Genomic DNA, 23,057 nt, shown 5'->3' with positions numbered 1-23,057 from the left:
TTTCTGTCCCTCAACTAAAAACTCTATAATGGGTTTTTGATCCAGATGCATAGCAATACCCAAATGTGCCAGGTTTATGACTTCGCATTCACAATCCCGCCCTTCCTTAATTTCCTGGGTGTCCTGACATTCATCACAGAGAGTGTCTGCCTCATCATCATCACAATCATTCTCGATTTCTCCTTCTCTACAATAATCACAATAATGAATTTGGCGCCTTCCTTCACTATCATATAGTCATGCGGAGCCCTTGTTCGTAAGCTGTGGGGGATGTTGCCACTCTTCGCAGTCGGCAGCAAAGTGCCCACGTCTACCGCATTTAAAACATTCTCCACGTTTTAACCTCCCCTCATATTCCTCTGAATGTCCACCCTGTTTATACGACGTGTCCCATTTCGGCCACGTCTTTATGCGCCACGGCCTTGCCCCTTTGGTCCTATACCAAAAATATACCACCATCATCCCCTGCTGCTAACACTTGTACTTTCTTTTTTTTTTTAAATTGAAATGTCGCTCAGCATGCCGTGCATATTCAAACAAAGGTTGCAGTCTACATGTTCTGTGATCAACCATATGCTTAGTTATAAAACTATTTATCGGAGCCTTACAACCTTTAAGAAAAGCGTTTTCAATTGCTGTTCGACGGACTATCAGTAGTCTGATCCTGCGGAATCATCATTCCACAATGGTTATTGAACACTTCTGTCAATCTTACAATATAGTGATCTACAGATTCATCATCATTTTGGATGTACTGATTTATTACTGTCCAATCTGCTCTTGGACGCCACTTATCAGAAATTCTCTTCAACAGATCAGTGACTCGCGTGTCTAACACCCCAGAATTATGCTTTAATGTAGTGCCGTCATCTGCCTTACATGTCCAAGCACCACAAACTAAGTGCCAATCTGGACCCAGGATTTGTCGCACTACTTGTTCTACTTCTAAACCATTTAGATGATAACTTAAACGCATACCAACTATGTCCTCAGAAAACTTTTGAAAATTAACCTTGGGATGAGGAATACCATCCGTAGCTCGTTTTATATTCTGTCTAGCCCAGGGACGATAAACTAAAATAGTTGGCTCTTGTCCAACATCTCCTGCTTGTGGGTTTGCAACTTGTATTAAGGGAAGGGCTTCTGAGTGGTCAGAAAGTTTAATGGCCCAACGTCCTTGCCCTGCTGGTCCCGACCTTAACTGCATAGGTTGGTCTACCTGTTGCAAAGCAACCTTGGGTACTACAGGAATTTGCGGGTAAATTAGAGGGGTCACAATGTTTCCTTGAGCAGCCAATAACCCACCCTGCTGTACAGATCCCATATCTTCAGACTGATATTGAGGAGGTACCGCCGGTACAGCAGCAGCAATTTCCCCATACGGTGGGGCTGTTGCCTGCCTTTGTACCGCACAAACTGTATGCTCATCCTCCTTATCTAAAAATAAAGCTACTTTTCCACTTGGCACCAGTGATCCCTTTTGATTTATTTTTTCTTTTTCCTGGCACTGTTTTTCTTTTATAGCTCGTTTATTTGCCTCTTCTAACCATTTTTGTGCTTGGGGAAATCCCAATTGTCTTTGTTTTTTAGTTCTAGTTCCCGCATCTCTTTTCAAATCTCTAACCAATTTTGCACAGGCATTCTTATTCAGTGTACCATCAAAATCATATCTCGACTTCCACTTTTTCAAAAATTTAACATTATTTTTGTTTAAACCTTTCATATACTTAGCATCACCATTTAAACAGGCATCACTGTCACACTTGCAGCAACTCGAACCCGTGTTTCCCCTAGATTTCTTATTTTACCTTCCCTTTTTTTTCCAGGTGTTTAGGACTGTATCAAAATTATTTTACAGGGCTTATTATAAAATGGGACTATCTTAACGGGTGACCCTAACAAAATAACCTTAACAAGTAATCCTACCCATCCTTAACTAAAAATAAAACCTTGTCGACAAGATTAAACTAAATTAAAAGAAATTTATTTTTCATCCTACCTGAACCAGATGAGACTCCATTTCCCCTTTTCATTCAGAAACCGTCCCTCAGATAGGGATCAGAGAGCGGCCGACCTCTTTTCAATGACAAATCAGTCGGAGGGCTTTCAGTCGAGGGAATCTTAAGATGAGAAACCCTCACCTGCACAGGTTTTTCGGTCTCTCTGTCGGTCTGATCTGTATCTTCATAGAGGTTTCCGGTCCGAAGGACCAAAATGTCAGAAGAAAAAAATTCAAACGAGTCGTATCTGCCTCAGGTGATGAAATTTCCTTTATTAGCAGTTAACCAGATTACACAGCATGTTGGCCAAGATGTCCGGTCTGGACTAATCTGATCTCCTCTGATCTGATCGACTTGTTTACTGACATCAACTTTTATACTGCAAGCAAAACAACTTTTTGTTACATTTCTGACCGTTGACAGTTGGCTATGAAAAACATGTTTATCACAAATTACCTCAAACCAACAGCTAGTACAGAATGTTCAAGAAGTACAAAATGTTCAGTTCAACAACGGTAGCTCAAATTTTCCAGGACACACAGCCTGCCCCAGTAAATTAACTCTTACTCGGCCGTGCGTCCTTATCCCAGGCTTCACTGAGCTATAACCAAATCTCTTTATTCTGAAATGCAGAAAACAGATATCATTCAGGTTCATAAGCAATGCTGTATATTGTTCACAGATGAGGCCCATCTTTGATAGGCATATCCCAACAAATAACATGTTCATTTTGTAAGAACAGGAAAAAGACAAATAACAGTATGTTTTTAAAACTTTTTCTCTTAACACCCACCCTTAGATAATAGATTTAGTAATAGAAAAAAATTGTAGGAGGCTCTGTCTGAGCAAATACCGTAACCAGGAAGTCCTAAAGTCCGCCAGGAGTCCAGGCAGGGGGAAGGAGGACGGGAAGTAATGAATGAACAAAGATCTACAACACAGATGGAACGTTATGGTAATAACTTCTTTATCTGATGTTGTAAATCTTTGTTTATTCATTACCATTAGGACCGAGTCTCCAGCTACTTGAGTCTTGGGTGGCCCTAAGGAAGGATATTCCTGAGCACCATAGAACTAAAAGATGCTTGTCCTCTGGAGGCCAAATCCAATTTGTAATGAGATATAAAGATATGAGGTCTTGCCCAAGTGGCCGCTGTGCAGATATCATCCATAGAGGCTCTGGAATGAAATGCTGTAGAAGTAGCCATAGATCTGGTAGAATGAGCCTTTATTCTGGAAGGTAAGGATAGCTTATTCTGTTGGTAGATAAAGGTAATGACGTTTCTAAGCCAGGAGGATAAAGTCACTTTGGAAACAGGTTTACCCAATCTGGGTCCTGCAAAGACCACAAACAATTGATCTGTTTTCATGAAAGATTTAGTCCTGTCCAAATAACACAGAATCTGCCGATGCACATCAAGGGTGTGCAAAAGGTACTCCCCTCTGTTAGAATGCTGAGGGAAGAAAACCGGCAGGTCAATAGATTGGTTAATGGAAAAGCCAGAAATGACCTTGGGCAAGAAAGAAGGGTCAGTACGAAGGAACACCCTATCCGTGTGGAAGATCAAGTAAGGACTCTTGACACTCAAAGCCTGCAGCTCAGATACTCTTCCCGCTGTAGTAAGCGCTACTAGAAGTAAGGTTTTCCATGACAAAAATTGCAAATCACATGAATCAAAAGGCTCGAAAGGAGAACGTGTGAGAGACTGATTACCAAAGTCAAGTCCAAGGGTTCTAAAGGATGCTTGACAGGAGGTTTAACATGTAGCATTCCTTTCAAAAAGGTCTTGCATAGGCAGTGTAACATAATTGAGGAATTATTAAGATCATTATGAAAATTGGCTATAGCTGCTAAATGTACAGTGATCGTCGAAGCTGAGGGTCCTGCATGCAGAACAGTAATCAGGTATTGTAGGATCTTTTGAATAGGCACAGAAAAAGGGTCTAAGTTCTGATCTTTGGTGTAAATAGAGAACCTAGTCCATTTACTAGAATAAACTTTCCTAGTGGAAGGTTTGTGTGAAGCCAGAAGAATTTCACGAACAGGAGATGGGATGTCAGGCAGCCTGGCAATCATTGGAAGTGAAGGAACCAAACTGTGAGCTTGAGACTGTGCAGGATCGGATGAATCAGTCCCTGAGGATGAGATAACAGGTCTTGGGAGTGATCCAGGATCCACGGACTGTGAATCAGATGAGGCCATAGGGAAGATTTGGTGGCCAATCATGCGTTAGAGCATCCCTTGGTAGTTCCCCCTGAGGGGGGATCAGGGAAAAGTAGCTTCTGCATTTGTAGTTTAGGGGGGAAGCAAACAGGTCACAGCAAGGCTTGCCCCAGCGTTGGAAGATCCGATCCGCTGTTACAGGGTTGAGGGGACCACTCGTGAGGCATCAGGATGTTTCTGCTCAAATTGTCCGCAATAAGGTTGGAACTCCCAGGAATGTGTGTTGCTATAAAGAAGCGGTTGGAAGCTATCGCCCAATGCCAAATCCTCATGACTTCCCGACACAGGGGGTAAGACCTGGTTCCGCCTTGCTTGTTGATATACCAGACGACTTACATGTTGTCTGACTGAATTGCAATGGTCCCAGAGGGTAGGGACACATGGAACGCCTGCAATGTTAGGAGAACTGCCCTTAGTTCCAGGACATTTATGTGCAAATTGACCTCCATGGGGGACCAGGTGCCTTGGACAGTCTTTCTCTGGAAATGCCCCCCCTGCACCCTAACAGGGAAAGTGTCAGTGGTCACCATGGGCTGGGGAAGACAAAACGGTCAACACCAAAGATTAGTTTGTGGGTTCATCCACCATAACATTTCTTCCTTGCAACGGTTTGAAAGATGTAACGTGGTCGAGTGGGTAAATTAGCAATGACCATTGTGTGGAAAGGAGCCACTGTAGGATTCTCATGTGCAGTCTCGCCAGTGGTACCAACGTAATGGCAGCCGCCATGGGGCCTAAGAGTTGCAGTACAAGACGTGCTGGTACATAGGTCTGAGAAGAAGGTCTTGGATTTGGTGTGTTAGGTTCGAAAACCTGTGAGGGGGTGAGAAGCTTGGCAGGATGTTGTGTCGAAGACCGCTCCAATGAATTCCAGTGTATTCATTGGAGACATTGAGATTTGTCCTTGTTGGTTGTAATCCGCAAGCGGAGTGCGAGACCTTGAGTGTAAGAAGATTCCTGGTCGGAGCGGTAAGGAGCCAGTCATCTAGATAGGGGAAACACCTGAAATCCTTGTAGTCGAAGATGACCTACCACAACTGCCATACATTTGGTGAACACTCGAGGGGCTGTCAAGAGACCGAATGGCAGTGCCCTGAACTGGTAGTGATTGGCTCCCAGCCGGGAGTGGAGAAACATCCGAGAGCGGTGATCCATCTTTATGTGGTAGTACGCGTACTGGAAGGTCTATAGAGCACATCCAGTTATCCCTCCCTAGGAAGGGAAGAATGGACTGTATTGTGACCATCTGGAAATTTTGAAGTTTGATAAATTTGTTCAATAGGCTGAGATCCAGGATTGGTCTCCAGTCCCCTGTCTTTTTTGGCACTACCGCAAATAAAACATGGATCCTGTCTGGTCTGCTGGTACTGGTTGGATGACTCTTTTCCTTAGCAGCTTTTCTATTTCTAAGGCTGCTAATTCCCTCTGATTGGGTGGTACATCGGGGATGGGAGTTAAATCGAATGGTATTTGGTAGCCTTTGGATATTATTCTCTGCACCCAAACATCGGTAGTAGTAAGATGCCAGGCTGGTAGATGTAGAGAAAAACGACCCCCGACTGCTTCCAGAGGAAAGCAATCGGGCCGCTGCTCAGGAGCACTGGTATGGTCTGCCGGAGAAAGAATCTCTAGCGCCCTGGTTAGGCGGGCCCCCTCTACCCCAAAAGGGACATCTTCCTTATGAGTTGCCCCCTCTGCCCTGGGGGGATTGTTCACCATGAGTGTCACAAAAAAGTCCTTGGGATTTCTTGAACCACATTTTTCTTCCCTTCTGGTTCCTGGAGTAGGACCTCTGGGGGTTGGAAAGGCGTATGCCCACAGCAGACAAGGTCTTTCTGTCTTTCTCACTACGTGTAAGTGTATTTCGTACTTTGGGTCCAAAAAGTGCAGATTCGTCGACAAGTGCATTGAAGAAGGAAGATTTAAAGGGGTCTGCGAAGTCACACAACCGCATTCAAGCATTACGTCTCATAACCATGCCTGATGTGGCAGCTCAAGCTGCCCCCTCGTTGGAATGAGATATCAAACACATCGAGGAGTTTGAGATGGATTCAGGGGTAGTTAGCTGCGAGGCGACAGTATCACGCACCTCATCAGACAGTACCCCACCAAAGAGGGGAGACATTTCGGAAATTAGGTCTCTTTGGAGGTGAGGAAAGTGTGCCAGATAGAACAGCGACCAAATGGCGAATGTCGTTTTAAAATAGGTCCGTTTCCCTAGTCTGTCCATGGTCTGGGACTCTGGAGGATGGACGGTGGAACTATCTTCTGCCAGTTCCCTCTTGGTGGCCATCGCCATGACCATAGAATCAACTGTCAACTGCTAGGACCAGTGGGGCTGGTCTTCAGGTGTAGATGAAATTTTTTGTCTGGCTTCTGAGGGACAGGACTCTATGTTGTCCGGGGTCTTCCAGGCACACTGCACAATAATTTTAACAAAGTCATCTGCCAGTGGAGTCTCCCAGGAAGTAGATGGCCAGGCACGGAAGGCCTGCAGGAATACCAATTCCTCAGAAGAAGGGTTATAGGACTTCCAGTCTCCCTGCTGCTTGAGGATTTCGAGAATGTCTCCGAATGAGATGTCGTCTGGGGAAGACCGTGGGGACCCTTCTCCCTCATCACAATCAGTGTCTTTGTGATAGATTCCTCTGGTGAATCAAGGTGCTTCCTCTTGCACCATTTCTTCCGGGGTGGCTCCCCAGTGGGATCTTCTGAGGAGTACTCCGGAGAAGGGGTTCCCTTCAAAGAGGGTTCTTGTGACTCCCGTGCCCAAAATAGAGGGTTGGGAGAGGTGCATGCTAGGGGAGGGTTCTGATACTGATGCCATTGTTGCTGACTGCGAGTCTACTACTACCTGACCCACCTGAGGAGGGACGGGAGTCCGGAACCAGGAAGGACAACCTTGGAACCGGGGTCACACCTCGCCATGAGGAGCCCACCTCCAGGTGAGGAGCTCTGAGAGAACTGGAAACAGTTTGAGTCGTGGACATGGACGGCACCAGCGAGAAAATAGGCCCAGGGCTAGGTACCAAGGTACGGATGGTCCAAGCACTGCTTCAGGAGAGCATCAGTTCTACCGGAGCCGATCCAGCAAGGGTGGACGGTGCCGACAGGGAAAACACTGCTGTCGGAATCGAGACAGTATGCACCAGAGTGGAAGTATCTTGTCCTTGGCAGGTATTTGAGTTTTGGAGCCGATGGAGCCGAAGAAACTTTTGGCACCGTGGCTGGGGATGGTGACGAAGCAGGTACAGTCATCGGAGCCAATGTCGGATCCAAGGACAGCACCAAAGTCAGTGGTGCCGAGGTCAGAACTGAAATAGGGGTGAATATCATGGATGGCACCGAGGGAGAAGACACAGACCCTGGTGCCGAAGATGTCTGCGCCGAGGGTGCCAGTGAAGCACGGAACCGACTCAGTTCCATAACTGACTGAGATGCAGGACAGAGTGACTCCGTTTGTCATTATGTTTTTTTGGTTTTCGGAGGGGGTGAAACCTCCGACCCAGATAGAGCCTCTGAAAAAGGTGTCTTGAGTAATCCGTTTTTTTCCTTATGTTTTTTCGTCTTTGGAGGGGGTGAGACCTCCGACCCAGATAGAGCCTCTGAAAAAGGTGTCTTGAGTAATCCATTTTTTTCCTTATTTTTTTTGGTCTTTGGAGGGGGTGAGACCTCCAACCCAGATAGAGCCTCCGAAAAAGGTGTCTTGAGTAATCCATTTTTCATTATGTTTTTTGGTCTTTGGAGGGGGTGAGACCTTTGACCCAGATAGAGCCTCTGAAAAAGGAGTCTTGAGTAATCCGTTTTTCCTTATGTTTTTTGGTCTTTGGAGGGGGTGAGACCTCAGACCCAGATAGAGCCTCTGAAAAAGGTGTCTTTTCAAGAGAAGTTTATTTTTATGTTCTGCTAGTGTGCAATTACTAAAACTAGCACAAATATCACAGTCAGCTTTAATATGATCCATGCCCAAACAGTAGACACAAGGAACATATGTATCTGAGTTGGGTATCTTACGTCTACACTTGTCACACTGTTTAAATCCAAACTTAACTTTGTCTGACATAGTAAGACAACAAGGCCATCCTATAGAAAAATTAAGGGAGAAAATACCAATGATGTTATTTAAAAAAAAAAATACCACTAGTAAAAATGAAAGGCCTGTCAAAGACAGGAGAGAGGGACAGTACCAATGTTGTTGTTGTCTTTTGGCTTTTCCCGATTAGAGGTCACCACAGTGGAACTCCGATCTGCTAATGATTGGCAGTAGATTTTCACGAACACCGAGGTTCCAGCTCGACGTTCAACCTTCAATGAAGGCACGCCCATTTACGCATGTCTTTCGAATGCCCACCCTACTGCGGGGAGGACATGCAGACTCCACACAGAAGGCACTCCCCGCACTTCAGCCTAGAATCGAACGGGAGAACCTCTTGCTGTGAGGTAACAATGCTACTGCTGCACCACCACGGCACAGTACCAATAAAGGTAAAAAATAAAATTACCAAAGAAAAGGGTAGGAAATAGGCTTAGGTTATAGGCGACAGTGAGAAAAGGCTAACTTGACTAAAAATTAAATAATTTTGAAGAGAAACTAAATTTACAATTTTCTACTTAGCATTGAGAGAGATGGCTAGCACGTCTAACTACAAACGCGGCACACGAGATCCGGAGTAACTAGGAGAGGGGCATTATGGGTAGGTCTTAGCTGAGAGTTTTTGGCTGGCGCAAGGTTGGAAATGTCCATATCTGTTCTGAGGACGGAACTGGGGTCCTAATGGTAATGAATAAACAAAGATTTACAACATCAGATATAATTTGTCTTTAGGTGAATTGGCAGTCTTTCAAGTTCTCTGTAGGTGTATATGCCGTATATGAATGAGCATGTTTTCCACTACTGATCGGCATTGTTCTTATGGTTGGTTTATTGCTTTGTGCCTATTTAGTGCCAGTTAGGGTCTTACTCCCCAGTGACCCTTTATTGGATCATGTTTGTAATCAAGCAATGAATGACTAGAGAATAGGGATGTTTTATTATTTATTTCCCTATCATAATTCTTGGCTGTAACTTTTTAGAATTAAATAAGGCTGACCTTTCAACATCTGGTAAACACTTGTATATAATAGTTAATAAGTACCTTTTCTGAATTTTGATCAAGAGCAAAATTATTTCAGATAGTTTAAAGTGTAATGCTTTTTGGCTTGCACTTTCCTCTAATGTACTGAATTAATTGGTGGATCTAGAGTTCTAGATTGATCTTCAGCTACAACTTTTGAGTTTGATTATCAAGATAAATAATCCATCTTCAGAACAGTCAGACAAGTACCTTACATTCTTCTGAAATAGTAGAATAAACTATATTTGATAGGGGTCATGACATGGTCTAACAAAATTTGCATAAACATTTAAATACAACAGCAAATGAGGTGTACAACCGGGAATCAGCCAATTTGCAGAATGGATTCTTTCTGAATTCCATTTTGCTGAATAATAATGGGCAAAAATGAGTTTTTGTGATCATTGAGACTAGAGGTGGCCCCACTATTGTGCAACTCCTGCATTTATACACATAAATTGTGGTTTCCTGGAAGGGGCTTTTCCCCTGCAGATGTAAAAAAAGTATTTTATTTTGGTTTACATTTCTACCACACAGCATTTGGTAGATTGACATGAATCAGGAGAATAAGTTCTGGGTGAAGATTTTTTGGGTGTTTAGTGTAAATTATGTGCTTGAATCTCTTGAGGAAGGTCTTTCAGTTGCTTTCAAATTTGCCATGTTGCATGTGTGATTTATCTCTTGAGGAAGGTCTTTCAGTTGCTTTCAAATTTGCCATGTTGCATGTGTGATTTATTGTGTGATGCCTACCCTCTGTAAATTTTAATGACTTTTTTACAGTTATTGGCCTCCAGTATGTTTCCATGGAGAATTTTTTGTGAGATTTCTACTCAGTAAATCACATTTTTAAATATTTAGGCATATAAGTGTAGCTGAATGTTAGGCAATACCAAGGCTGCTTTTTCCAGTGAATAGGAGTGATGTTGGCCTGCAAGTTGCCGAACGTATAAATAATTGATTTACTCTAAAGAGGAGGAAATTAAAAAAAATAATTGCATATAGATAATTTTAAATGTCAACCTTGAAGTTGTCTGAAAAATATGCACATATTTTGGTATCAAGTTCATTTTAATTGTTATCCTTTTTTCTCAGAAAGGATGAAGATATGAGACTACTGTTTGAGTTTATCATGTAATAATGCAGTTATGTCTACAAACTGAAGTCTTACTGACTCTCCTAAAGTAGTAGGTAAGTAGACTGCTAAAAATGTCACTTATTCATCCTAACTCATACCAAGTTTAGCGTATCTGAAGGGGAGAAAGCAAATGACTACTGAAGATTTTGGCTTATTAAATGAACCTCTGATAGCCTCGAAAAGAAAGTGCATTTCAGAAAGAATATTAATAGTTATTGTGAGTAAATCAGAAAAATAAGGTATTACTTGTATGTAAAGTTATTTTTGGCTTGCCATACAACAAGCCCAAGTGTGGAGTTATTTTCCCCAGTGCTGTTTGTTAATTGTTCATTGGATAATGTTGGGCAGTGTATAGCCATGTTTCTTTCATTTACAAATAACAAAAGACACAGAAATGTATAGTCCAATTTTAATGTCTGCAGAATAATTTTTACATTAATAATAGACACCACTAAATATATAAATTAGGCTGGAAATTGTTTTGCTTAGAACTTAACTGACATTTCTGAATTCACAGCTATAATGTATATTCTTAGTTTAAAAGTTTTTTCTAAGTGTGAGCTAAGTAAACCTCTTTCTTGAGTGGAACCGAATGCTCACTCTGTTAACAGGGCTCTCTTGATGTTGTCTTGAGTTTGCGTACTCCACACATAGCTGCTTTGCTTGGACTGAATCAGTCCTGACATAAATATTTTTATTTCCTTCATAATTATCTTCATGAAGAATATATAGCTACCATTTGGAGCCTTTTGTTGAGTTTGATAGCTCTAGTCAGAGAGTAATGTTCATACTGGGTAAAACATTACTAAATATTGTTTATATTTCAGCTGGAAGGACTTCAGACTTATGCAAGTCTACATTTTCCTGTTTTTAATTCATGTCTGCATTTCTGTCATTGTGATGCACCGTACTGTTTTCAACCTAAATTTGATATAGTGTCTTTATAGTGCTTTATATTTCAGTAAAGACAGTATCACAGTAATTCAGTGTTTGAAACTACAATTTAAAATGAGTTAATATGCTATTAGTATTAATATCTCTTATTTTTTATATTATATACGCATTTAATTTGATTTCTTGGAGTAGTTGATTAAATGTCTTGCTTAGTGTTTATCATCCTTGAAGGATATTAAATGCAAGTGATTTTTTAATTTCTCAAGAACCATTGCTTTTTTTGATCTCGAGGATGACGCACTCCTAATTTTTATAATGCTTTGAAAATCCTTTTTATTTAATACCTTTCAGAATATTATTTATGGCAAGTAAATAGTCATATAAAAGATTTATTTCTTTCTCCCACGCTGAGATTTATCAATTTATTTTAAGATGTCTTTTTTTTACCAATAATATTTCCTGGTAGATAAATTATTAAATCTTCTTGGACACCAGTCTGCCTGTGCAGTTAACAAAGTTAAATAAGTAAATTCTCAGTTTTCTTTTTGATAATGTAACAGGTGATCGCAGTCTACTGGTATTAATGGAACCATCCTAGAGAGTTGCTGCAGTGCAAATACCAATAATGGCCCAGCAGGAGCACCATTTCAAACTCTCAATCATCACAAATACCTCGGCTTAATACGTGATCAGAATTTGCTGTGTAATAGCTATAAAGAAACACGAGTACAAAAAAATCCTCAATCAACTAAAGCTGACACATAAAATACCTAATCTGCTCACACTGATGCTCATAAAGCAATTGCCATTTATGTTTTATTTCCTAGATTGGAATCCACTCTTCTTCTTACAGCTTTTGTTTCCATGCAACAGTAACATTTTACAAAACAGAGAAAATAGTATTCTTGACCACAGGGAAAACCACTCTTAACATATTCCAAAGAACAAACTGTGTGTCTCGATGGCAACCAGTGCAACCTTTCTTTTAAATATAAACACATTAATATTCAAACTGATCAGTGAGCAGAGCTGCCAACCATTAAAAAATATACTTCACATAAGGAGCCCCTTCTACATTCTTCAAAACAGTGGACAAATAAAACTTCAAAGACCAGCTTTTTCTCTAGGACTAACTAAAAAGGCCTTTACAAAAATGTCCCCTGCCACCTGGACTGACAGCCTTCAAAAAGTTCTGAACTTAAATAACGTTACCCGTTCTTAAAAAGCATGTACAGACTGAATAATGCGTATGCTTTAATGACAAATGTATATATATGCATATGTAAATGTATATTTAAAAGCAGTGCATCTGTCTTACTGTAAAAGTTTTATAAATATGCACTTGTATGATTAGTGTTGATGTAGTAGTTTCTATATAGTGTGTGTGTGTGTGTCTGTGTGTGTGTGTGTGTGTGTGTGTGTGTGTGTATATATATATATATATATATATATATATATATATATATATATATGTGTGTGTATGTATATATATATATATATATATATATATATATATATATATATATATATATACACACACACACACACACACATATAAACATATATAGTTTCTTTCCGGATTTTGAAATCCTTTTCTGTATGTTTCAAGAATGACTCTACATAGCTTATAACTGGATTGTTAGATTACCTCTCATGTTGAGTTCAAATACTAATGTTAGAAATAATAGTTGCTTTTCTAGAGCTGGGTTTTACTGTATATTCTCATGCTTTTCTGAGGCTAGGAGGTTATCTTCCTAATATTGCTTTTACACTGACTGTATTTTCTGAATTCACATCCACAATTTATATTCTGAATCGTATTTGCTTGCTTGTTTATTTTTTGAATTTTTGATTACCAGTTGTGTTGTTTGCTATTTTATTATTGTATGCTGTTTGATGTTATGTTGTCCTGTCTCACCTTCATTCTTACTTGGATGGGTTCGGAGCCGATCATTGGCTCTGACTCGGCTGAATACACTTGCTGGAAGTCTCAAACTTGGCTTGCGGCAAGGTAGGTATCCCATGATTCAGTGGTGCATCTCTCCAGATCTCGTTTGCCGCTTTACGAGGTTGGATGTTCTCTTCTTGGCCATGGCTAAGCTTTTTGTCTTTTGCCTTTTAATAATTAAAACTAGTTAGTTTTAGAGATTAGTTTACTGAGTGCTGTGACCCTTTTAGTCCTTAGCTTTAGTGTGTAGCTTAACTTTATCGCCCTTTTTCCGCTGTTGTGTGCTATTTCTTGGCTGTCGTTGTTTTGCAGGCCTGCACTGTGTATCCCGTAGTTTATCTCACTGTAGTGGTGCTATTAAAATTACCTTTAGTGTATGTGTGTATTTCTAGTACCTTAGTTAATTAGCTTGGTTAGTTCATTAGCTTGTTTAAGTTAGAGAGCTAATTGCTTGTTTTAGTTAGAGGGGTAGTAGTGTTAGTGTGTTCTGTCTCTCCTTTTAGTATAGCTTACTAGGTCTGTTTAAATTAGAGGTCCTAGTGCTCGTTTTTAGTTAGAGCATAGCTGTTTCTACTTACATTCATTAGATGTGCTGTATGTGTTAATTAGCATGTTTATATTTTTTTCTAGAAGTGGTGTTTTATTTTACTTGGTGTTTATAATACTTATAGGACTTTTTTCTTCCTAATATGTCCAAAGAGACTGGGGAAAAAGAACATAAGCCTTCGGGCTTTAAGAAATGTCAAAAATGCACACAGAAAATGTCTATTACAGATGGACATAGCATTTGTGTCTATTGTTTTTGAGCTATCAGTCTCCAGGAAAATTGCACCTTCTGCCACTCCTTCAGCACACGTGTGTTGCAGGAGAAGAAAAACAAATTGATTGCCAAAAGACTCTTGAAACTGACCTTTGAGGAACCTTTACAGAGTGCTTCTTCTTCATCCTCTTCTTCTTCCAGGAGGGACAAGCCAAGTAAAAGGCCATCTCCTGTTTCTTCAGCTCCGTCAGAGCCTCCTGAAAAATTGTCGAAAATTTCGCAACCATCTACCTCCTCGGCTCCACAAGCTTCAGAACCGATGGCAATCATTATTATTGACAAATCTGGTTCTTCGGCTCCAAGGTCTTCAGAACCGAAAGAAACCGTGTCTCTGAGCCGGTCCATTGAAATTCCACTGGTCTCCCCTACTTTGAGATCTCTCATTCTGGAGAGATCCCGTTCTCCAACTCTATCCAGCAGGTCGTCTAGGAGCCTGTCTGATGATGACGTGGAGCGGGTGGTGCACAGACTTTTGAAATTGTCGGTGCTGGCAAAATTGATCTCGGCTCCGACCCAACAGGTTTTGGAGCCTTCTAAGACTGTTACATCCACTGTTGTCCCTCCTCCGAGCCATGCTGGACCTTCGGAGCCTGAGTGCCAAGTACCACTTGCTGTAGACCTGTCAGTTCCAGGACCCCTTTTGGAGATTACAGAACCAATATCTGCTCTGACACTCTTGGTACCATCTTGGGTGTCTGGGAGCTGAAGTTCTCCGGTTGGCCCCAAGGGGGAAGCACAGATCTGAGTCTCTTCTGTTCAGAGTCTACTCGGTGCGTCGGCTAGGGTGATCTCGGCTCCTACATCAGCTTCAGAGCCAGTCTGTCAGGGGCCAGGGGTGTCCTCTGTTTCCTCGAGCTGGGGATATCCTCGGAACCAGTGGGTTCTGCTTTTGACCTGATGAGGAGTGTGCTGTCCTCCTCTATAGCTCTGCACAAGGATATCGGCATTCGTCTCACTAAAGCACTGGCTACTGTCTCGGCACCGCAACATCCACAGGACAGCAGAGATTCAGAGCCTCAGGAACCCCCATTGGGTGAACCCCTCTCTTCCGATGCCTCCCCGGAATACCCTTCTGAGGAGCCCCCTCGCAAAAGGACATGCAAGAGGAAGCACAGAGACTCCCCTGATGAGTCTGTCATCTCAGACACTGACCTCGAGGAGTCAAAAAGGTCCCCACGGTCATCCTCTGCAGATATCTCTTTTGCATATATCCTTGAGATCCTAAAACAGAGAGGTGGCTGGAGAACCATCACCCTTTCTGATGAGTAGTCTGTGTACCTGAAGGCCTTTGGATCTCAGCCTTCAGCCTCCTGGGTGTCTCCGCCTTTTGATGAGCTAATGGAGTTAGTCAGTTGAAAGGCGTGGGAGTCACCTGACACTGTGAAACCAGTCCCTCGGAGGCCAAACAAGTTTTTGTCAGCCCCCACTGGAAAAGATTTTCTTACAAAAGGTGTGCCTGTAGATGCTATGGTGGTGCCAGCAGCCACCAAGAAGGAACTTTCTGAGACATCCTCATCTGTTCATCCTCCGAACCAAGATTCTCAAATGATGGACAGATACGGGAAGCATGTATTTTCGTCAGTGACTTTTACACTCAGATCGGTGAATTACCTCACACACTTTACAAGGCTACAAATAGATTTCCTGAAGGAGCTAGGAGATGCTCTACAAGGTTCATTGGCTGCAGGGGTGACTGAGAAAGTCTCCTCCCAGCTGTCCAGTTTAAATTCCATTGTCAAATCCTCCATGAGACTGATATCTTATGCAGCTGATGGAGCGAGTAGGGCAGTGGGTACAGAAGTTTCCCTGAGGAGACACTCCTGGATGTGCTTGTGTAATTTTGCTGAACCTTTTAAGTCTACCTTTACTAAGGCCCCTTTTGATGGTTCCTCACTTTTTGGACCCAAATTTAGACACACTCACCAGATGCGAGCAGGAAGGGAAAACTCTCTGCCATTGGAGTACGTTTTTCACTACCTTCAAGACCTTGCCCTAAAGGTCAGAAGAGTGGAAAAATGTGGTTCAAAAGATCCCAGGGAGCTTTCCAAGATGCACAAGGTGAATCCTTCCCCAGGGGCAGAGGGGGAGGCAACAATGGTATACGCCATCCTAGAGGCAGGGGGGGTCCGCAAAACCAGAGTGACCATGATTCCTTTTGTAGACGTCCCTACCAGCACTCCTGAAAGGAGGCCCGTCTGCTCTACTCTGGAGGCAGGTGGGGGATGTTTATCTTTATACCCAGAAGCCTGGCAAAATATCACAAAAGACAAGTGGGTACAAAGCATAACATCCAGAGGATATTCCATTCCCTTTTGCCATCCTGTCCCACAAATCAGAACAATCCCAGATGTTCCACCAGGGAGTAAGCAACTATAGAAATCCAAAAGTTGCTAGACAAAAGAGTCATCCAAAAAGTCCCCGCAGACCAAATAAGATTCGGAACTTACTCAAGAGTCTTTATCATGCCAAAAAGAACAGGGGACTGGAGACCTATACTGGATCTCAGCAAATTGAACGAATCTGTCAAAAAAGTCAAAGTTCCGAATGGTGACCTGCAGTCAATACTTCCCTTCTTAGGGAAAGACGATTGGATGTGCTCAGTAGACCACCAAGATGAGTACACATAAAAATGGACAGAGTATCAAGGAGTCATTTACGTTTCCAGCTGGGAGCCAGTCATTATCAGTTCTGAGCTCTGCCCTTTGGTCTCACTACAGCCCCCAGAGTGTTCAGCAAATGCATGGCAGTAGTAATGGCTCAGTTGAGACATTTTGGATTCCAAGTGTTTCCATATCTGGACAACTGGCTCCTCACTGCCACCACCAAGCATCTACTCCCAACAAGCCAGGGACATGACATTGGAAATTTGTGCTCATCTTGGCATAACAGTCAATTTACAAAAAATCTGTCTTGTTGCCCTGTCAACATATTACCTTCATACGCGTAAACCGAGACACTGTTTCTATGATGGCACGTCTTCCATCCGACAGAATTTCTGCCCTCAGACAGCAAATACTTCACCTTCTTCCCAAGGACAAGGTAAAGACAAAGGTAGTTCTGAAACTTCTAGGAACAATAGCTTCAACTATAAGTCTAGTTCTTCTCGCCAGAATGCATATGAGAATCCCTCAGTGGCTTCTATTTTCCCAGCGGTCGCTTCAGGAACTTCCTGTGTCCCATCTGATCAGAATAACTGAGTCATGCAAGAAGGATCTACAGTGGTGGACTCGTCTAATCATGTGACCATCGGGAGACCCTTTATTCCACAACAACTTGTTGCTACAGTGACCACAGAAGCTTCCCAGATAGGGTGGGGGGCATTATCTGGGAAGGACAGTCCAAGGTATATGGCAAGACCATGAGGCCCATTTGCACATCAGTGTTCTAGAGATGAGAGGAGTGCTTCTGGCATTGCAAGCACTCCACGACTCTCTTCCACTAGGGACAATTGCAATACAGTCAGACAATATGTTGGTAGTATGGTACATAAATAAACAAGGAGGAACCAGATCATACCCACTTTGTCGAGAGGCTCTGAGAGTTTGGCAACGGGCAATATCTTTTCAACGCTTTCTAGTATCAGTGCACATCCCGGGGAAATCCAACGTAATAGCGGACAAGCTCAGCAGGGCAATACTAATGCCTCACAAGTGGTCTCTGAACCAGAACATAATGGAAGACATTTTCAGGAAATGAGGCCAGCCTTGCTGTGATCTTTTTACCACTGCCATGAATGCCAAGTGCAGCAGCTACTTTGCCCTAATTCCCCCTCCAGGGGAGACAACAAGAGACGTACTCATTCATGATTGGCCCTCGGGACTTCTTTATGCCTTCCCCCCTTTTCCCCTCATACCTATAAAGTCATCCAGAAAGCAAAATCCTTGGGAAGCAGGCTGATTCTCATTGCCCCATATTGGCCTCGTCAGATTTGGTTCTCCTTCTTGTGGCCTTATCTGCAGGAGAAGCCGTGGGTGCTGGACCCAGTTCCAGACCTTCTGACACATATGTCAGGAACATTTCATCCTTCTCTCCACACCCTCAATTTGACAGCATGGCTGCTCCACTTACCAACTTAGGCTTCATAACTTCACTCCAGCTGTCAAACACATATTAATATCCTCTCATAAAGATTCTACTATAAAACTGTATACTAGCAAGTGGAAGAGGTTCTCTCACTGGGCACAAACTAGAAACATTGACCCATTTTCTGCTCCAGTTCAGTCCATTTTAAAATTAATTGAAGAACTCTTCCAGCAAGGCTCGGCTACAGCAACTATTAGAGTTCAGCTGGCTCCAGTTTAGAATTTCCACTTTAGTGAGCATACTCCTACTGTAATGTCACGCAAGTTGTGTAAAGCATTTTTAAAAGGCACTTCCTTACAGAGACCTCCTTTTAAAAAAACACTCTCTCCTTGGGATTTAAATTTTTGTCCTGTCTCAACTAACATTGCCACTGTTTGAGCCCTCTTCATCTTGTGACCTCAAATTTCTTTCCTGGAAGACCATCCTTAACATCTGCCAGAAGAGTTTCAGAGTTGCAAGCACTATCAATCAGACCAACATATCTGATTTTCCATAAGGATAGGGTATCATTACGACGTAATCCGCCCTTTAAACCTAAGGTTTGCTCTCAATCCAATATGATTCAATCCATTGAGCTCCTGGTGTTTTTCCCCAATCATAGCAACAAGGCAGAGTATAAACTCCACCAATTGGACATGCATAGACAGCTCACATTCTATTAGCATAGAACAAAGATTTCAGGAAATCTGACCAATTATTTATCTCTTTCTCTGAGGCAAAAAAGGGTATGCCAGTGTCTAAAGTCACCCTTTCAAATTGGATTTCAAGTTGTATTACCTTTATATACACCTCCAATAATATAAAGTTACCATTCAGAATTAGAGGTCACTCAACCAGAGCATTAGCAACATCCTCGGCTTTTCAGGCTAGAATGTCGATGGACAGTATTTGTGCTGCCACTTTGTGGGCCAATCCTCACACGTTTATCACTCATTACAAAGTTGATTTGGCCTCCAGGGACAGGGCATCCTTTGGTTCCACTGTGCTCAAAGGCGTACTCCTGTGAGCCACCCGGGAAAAAAGATGGTAGGGACGCTGTCCCATCCAAGTAAGAATGAAGGCGAGATAGGACAACATAACGTGAAGAAATTATGTACTCACCATAACGTTCCATTTTGTTGTCCATCTCTGCATTCATTCTTACAACCCCCCCTCTTTCCCCCATCTAAGGACTCCTAGAGGACGTGGTGGTGACCTTTCCTCTTATACATGAGCTCCGTTGACTCTGTTTGTTTTTTCTCCTTGACCTGGGGTCATACCATTATATTACTCCTTATTACTGTTAGCAGCAAACAAAATCTGGAGAGTTGCACCACTGCATCATGGGATACCTACCTTGCCACGAGCCAAGTTTGAGACTTCCAGCAAGTGTATTCGATCGAGTTGGAGCCGAGGATTGACTCTGAACCCATCCACGTAAGAATGAATGGCAAGATGGACAACAAACATGGAATGTTATGATGAGTATGTAACTTCTTTTTTTTGCCTAATGGCCTGGGATGTGGCTGAAAAGTCCATGTACTAACTCACCTACCTGATAAACAATTAAAAAAAAAATCAGTTCAAAGGATGTGAGATGTGGTTGTCAGTACTCAGTCTACTAATAACTAAAGATATATTGACATCAAGTTCTTTTAATCTGTTTACTGGTAGTAGCTTTTCACATTTGCCTGGAGGGTGAAGAGAGGGATTTTTGTCAATAGTTTCTACCTTATTGGAAGTAAAAGTGCATTTATTTTGCCAGCAGAAGGAGGGGTGTAACCAGTGTTAATTGCTGTAGTACCATAACATTGAGGTAACTTAACTTTCCACACAATGTTTAAAGTAAATGCATCAGTGAAATGTTGGTAAAGATATTACACTGGCGAGTCATCTTTATTTGAGAATCGATCTTGATTCTAAATCTGGACAGGAAGATGAAGGGACAGATAAAGGAAGAGAGTGTTTAGGAGACATAAGCTCCCCATCATCCCCATCATATTAAGAACAGTAAGGGAAAAGGGATACTAAGGAGCACTATATTTGCAAATATATGTTTGAAATAATAAATATAAATGAGAGGAGAAGTAAGGGCAAAACTTGTTGGGGGGATTGCAAAGGAAGAACAATTGGTGTCATATTAGACATTTTAAATTCCTGATTATGGATATAAGTTACCTATGTAAAATAGGACCATGTAATTTGATAGGGGTGCTCTCTGAAGGTGGAATTCCTTTTATTTTAACTGATTTTCACTTGTAAACATAAATGCAAGCCCTCAGACTCTAATGCTAGACCAGGTTTCCATAGCAATGTATTAACTTTAGGTAGTAATAGAAGCATAAGAAGATTCAACAAATTTCAAACATATACTATAGCAATAACCCACGCCTGGGTGTGGGTAATGCTGGATTTACTCACGGTTGGTGTGGTTTGGTCACGAGGGCAAAGCCAGAGTGGTCAAACAAAGACAACCGTGGGTAAATCCAGCATTACTTACATCCAGAAGTGGGTTATTGCTATTATACAATTATATTATTTAAGAAAAAAATAATTACATTTCTTAAATAATGGCATTGTATAATTTTATTTTATTTATTTATTTATTTTACATTTGTTGACCGGGAAAATCCGTCTGGATACATGTCCATTTTCAGCGGAGGCCCGGGGAGAAAAGCTCCACATATACAGTTTGTACATTGTTACATAGATAAAAACTGATATTATATTAAACAACTATTATATAGAATTGAAAAAAGAGAAGCCAGAGATACAGGCATTAATAGTTACATTCATAAAAACATGATATAAGGAGGGTATTTAGAAGCAGAACAGATATTTAATTTTAAAAACAATTGGCCTCGTATCAGAGGTAATACAGGTCTAAGTTGGTTCAGAGGGAAGAGAAATACAAGGTGGAAATATCAGGAAAAAAGAAGCTGACATGGTAAATTCCATGGGATTCATTTGAGAGAAGAGAGGTGAGAGATTTGAGTTACATCGAGGCGTTAATCCGGGAATGAGCATTGGCATAACCAGTGGGACTTAAAGTATTGGAATAGACTTTTTTTTAAAGTGGGATAGAGAGGTAATGGTGGTAATACTGGAGGGAAGGGAGTTCCATGTATTGCAGTGATGTTAGCAAATAGAGCATCTCCACCTGCATTATTGGATTTGACATTTTGAATAAGTATCCTGCTTGAGGAGCGTAGGCTATTTAGGTTAGTATATGGAACGACTAGGCCCTTTAGTGCAGGAGTTTTATCAGGGTGGTTAAGTATTTTATATGCCTCGATAAGTTGAGTCTGCTGAAGGAGGTTAGGGAGTTCTATCCATCCAAGGTCTTTTAGGTTATTACAGTGGTGTGTTCTATGTGGCGTACCATTTGCAAATCTGGCAATGTGATTATATGAGCATGAGAGTTTATTTAGCTCAGTTTTATTCAGCTTAGTGAACATTGGGGATGCATATAAAAGTGTAGATAATAAATGGGTACGGGCAATAGTTGCTTTTGCCATTGGTGTTAGAAAGGCTTTGATTCTATATAGTGATCCTAGTTTCCTGTTAACTGTTTTAATAGTAAGATTAATGTGCATATCATATCTAAGTTTATTGTCTATGGTAACTCCTAGTAGTTTAGTATGGGGGTCAGGTGTTATAATTGTTCCATTGTTTGATTGTATATTAAAGGCTGTAAAGGGAAGTTTTTGGGTAGGATGAAAAAGAAGCAGTTTGTTTTTTTTGGGATTGAGAAGTAGCTGTCTTCCTGTTAGCCAGTTTTCAACAGCTGTAAAGCAGGATTGGGTTTTGGCTAGTAGATTGTCTAGAGATGTGTCCGAGCAGACTAAGGTCGAATCATCAGCATATTGTATACAGGTTGCCTCAGGGATGGCTTTGTGTAGGTCATTAATAAAGACTGAGAAAAGAAGTGGACCCAGTATGGATCCTTGTGGAACACCTATGGTATTCGGTAGGAGATTGGAAAGTTGATTGTGCCAGAGTATAGCTTGTTTCCTATCGGAGAGGTAAGCTTGGAACCAGCCTAAAGTTAGGTTGTCAAGCTGTAAAGTTTTTAGAGTATTATGTAGTAGTTGGTGGTTAACCATGTCAAAGGCTTTTGAGAGATCCAGAAAGAGAGCAGATGATATTATTTTGTTATTACGGTTACGATTTATAGTATCAGTAAAAGAGAGTAGTGCAGTAGTTGTATTGTGGTTGGGTCTAAATCCATGTTGTGAGTTGGTCAATAGTTTGTTCTGGATAAGATAGTGAAGGAGTTGTTTATGTATACATTTTTCCATAATTTTGGCCAGAGGGGACATTATGGCTATTGGTCTATAGTTTGATAGTTCAGTGGAAGTACCCCCCTTGTGAAGTGGTATAACATGGGATGTTTTCCAAATTGTAGGGATGGAGGATTCTAGGATGGTGCGATTGATAAGTATTGATATGGGGTAGGCTATTGCATTCGCAGCTTTCTGTAAGTATTCGGCTGGGAGAAGGTCAGCGGAGGGGGTAGTAGGTTTAAGTTTTTGTAGTAAGGATCTTATGCTAGATGTGGGGACAGGTTGTAGATTGAAAGTGGGTCTAGCTTCTGGAATATGATCAGTCACAGGACTGCAGTTAACAGATAGTTGGTTTGCTAAGGTTTGGATAGTACTCGTGAAGAACGAATTAAAGGTGTTGGCTACTTCTAATGGTGTTTTATCAGATACCAGTTCTGGGGTAGGAGTGGAGGATTTGCCTGGGCGTAAGAGGTTATTAAGACCTGCCCAAAATTTTTGCGGGTTGTTTTGGTGTTTATTTTGTAGTTGGCAGTAATAACTTTTTTTGTCAGCTAGTATTGATTTTTTTGTGTCA

The 23,057-nt window shown here is 41.6% G+C and overlaps 1 protein-coding gene across 3 annotated transcripts in view; it reads left to right on the top strand.

Moving 5' to 3' along the window:
* GTDC1 (glycosyltransferase like domain containing 1) overlaps positions 1–23,057 on the top strand; it is a 3,282,804-nt gene that overhangs the window by 326,288 nt on the left and 2,933,459 nt on the right. For 2 of the 3 annotated variants that reach the window (XM_044074853.1, XM_044074855.1), the window contains exon 2: positions 10,431–10,526. The exons of the other annotated variant lie outside the window; for it this stretch is intronic. The gene's annotated coding sequence lies outside the window, so the exon portion shown is untranslated. The remainder of the gene's footprint in view (positions 1–10,430; positions 10,527–23,057) is intronic. 3 annotated transcript variants of the gene reach the window in all.

Source organism: Protopterus annectens, chromosome 6.part0 (assembly GCF_019279795.1).
Source record: "Protopterus annectens isolate FY-2018-M chromosome 6.part0, PAN1.0, whole genome shotgun sequence".
Taxonomy (NCBI): domain Eukaryota; kingdom Metazoa; phylum Chordata; order Ceratodontiformes; family Protopteridae; genus Protopterus; species Protopterus annectens.
The sequence above is the reverse complement of the archived record's forward strand: the minus strand, read 5'-3'. Positions and strand labels throughout refer to the sequence as shown.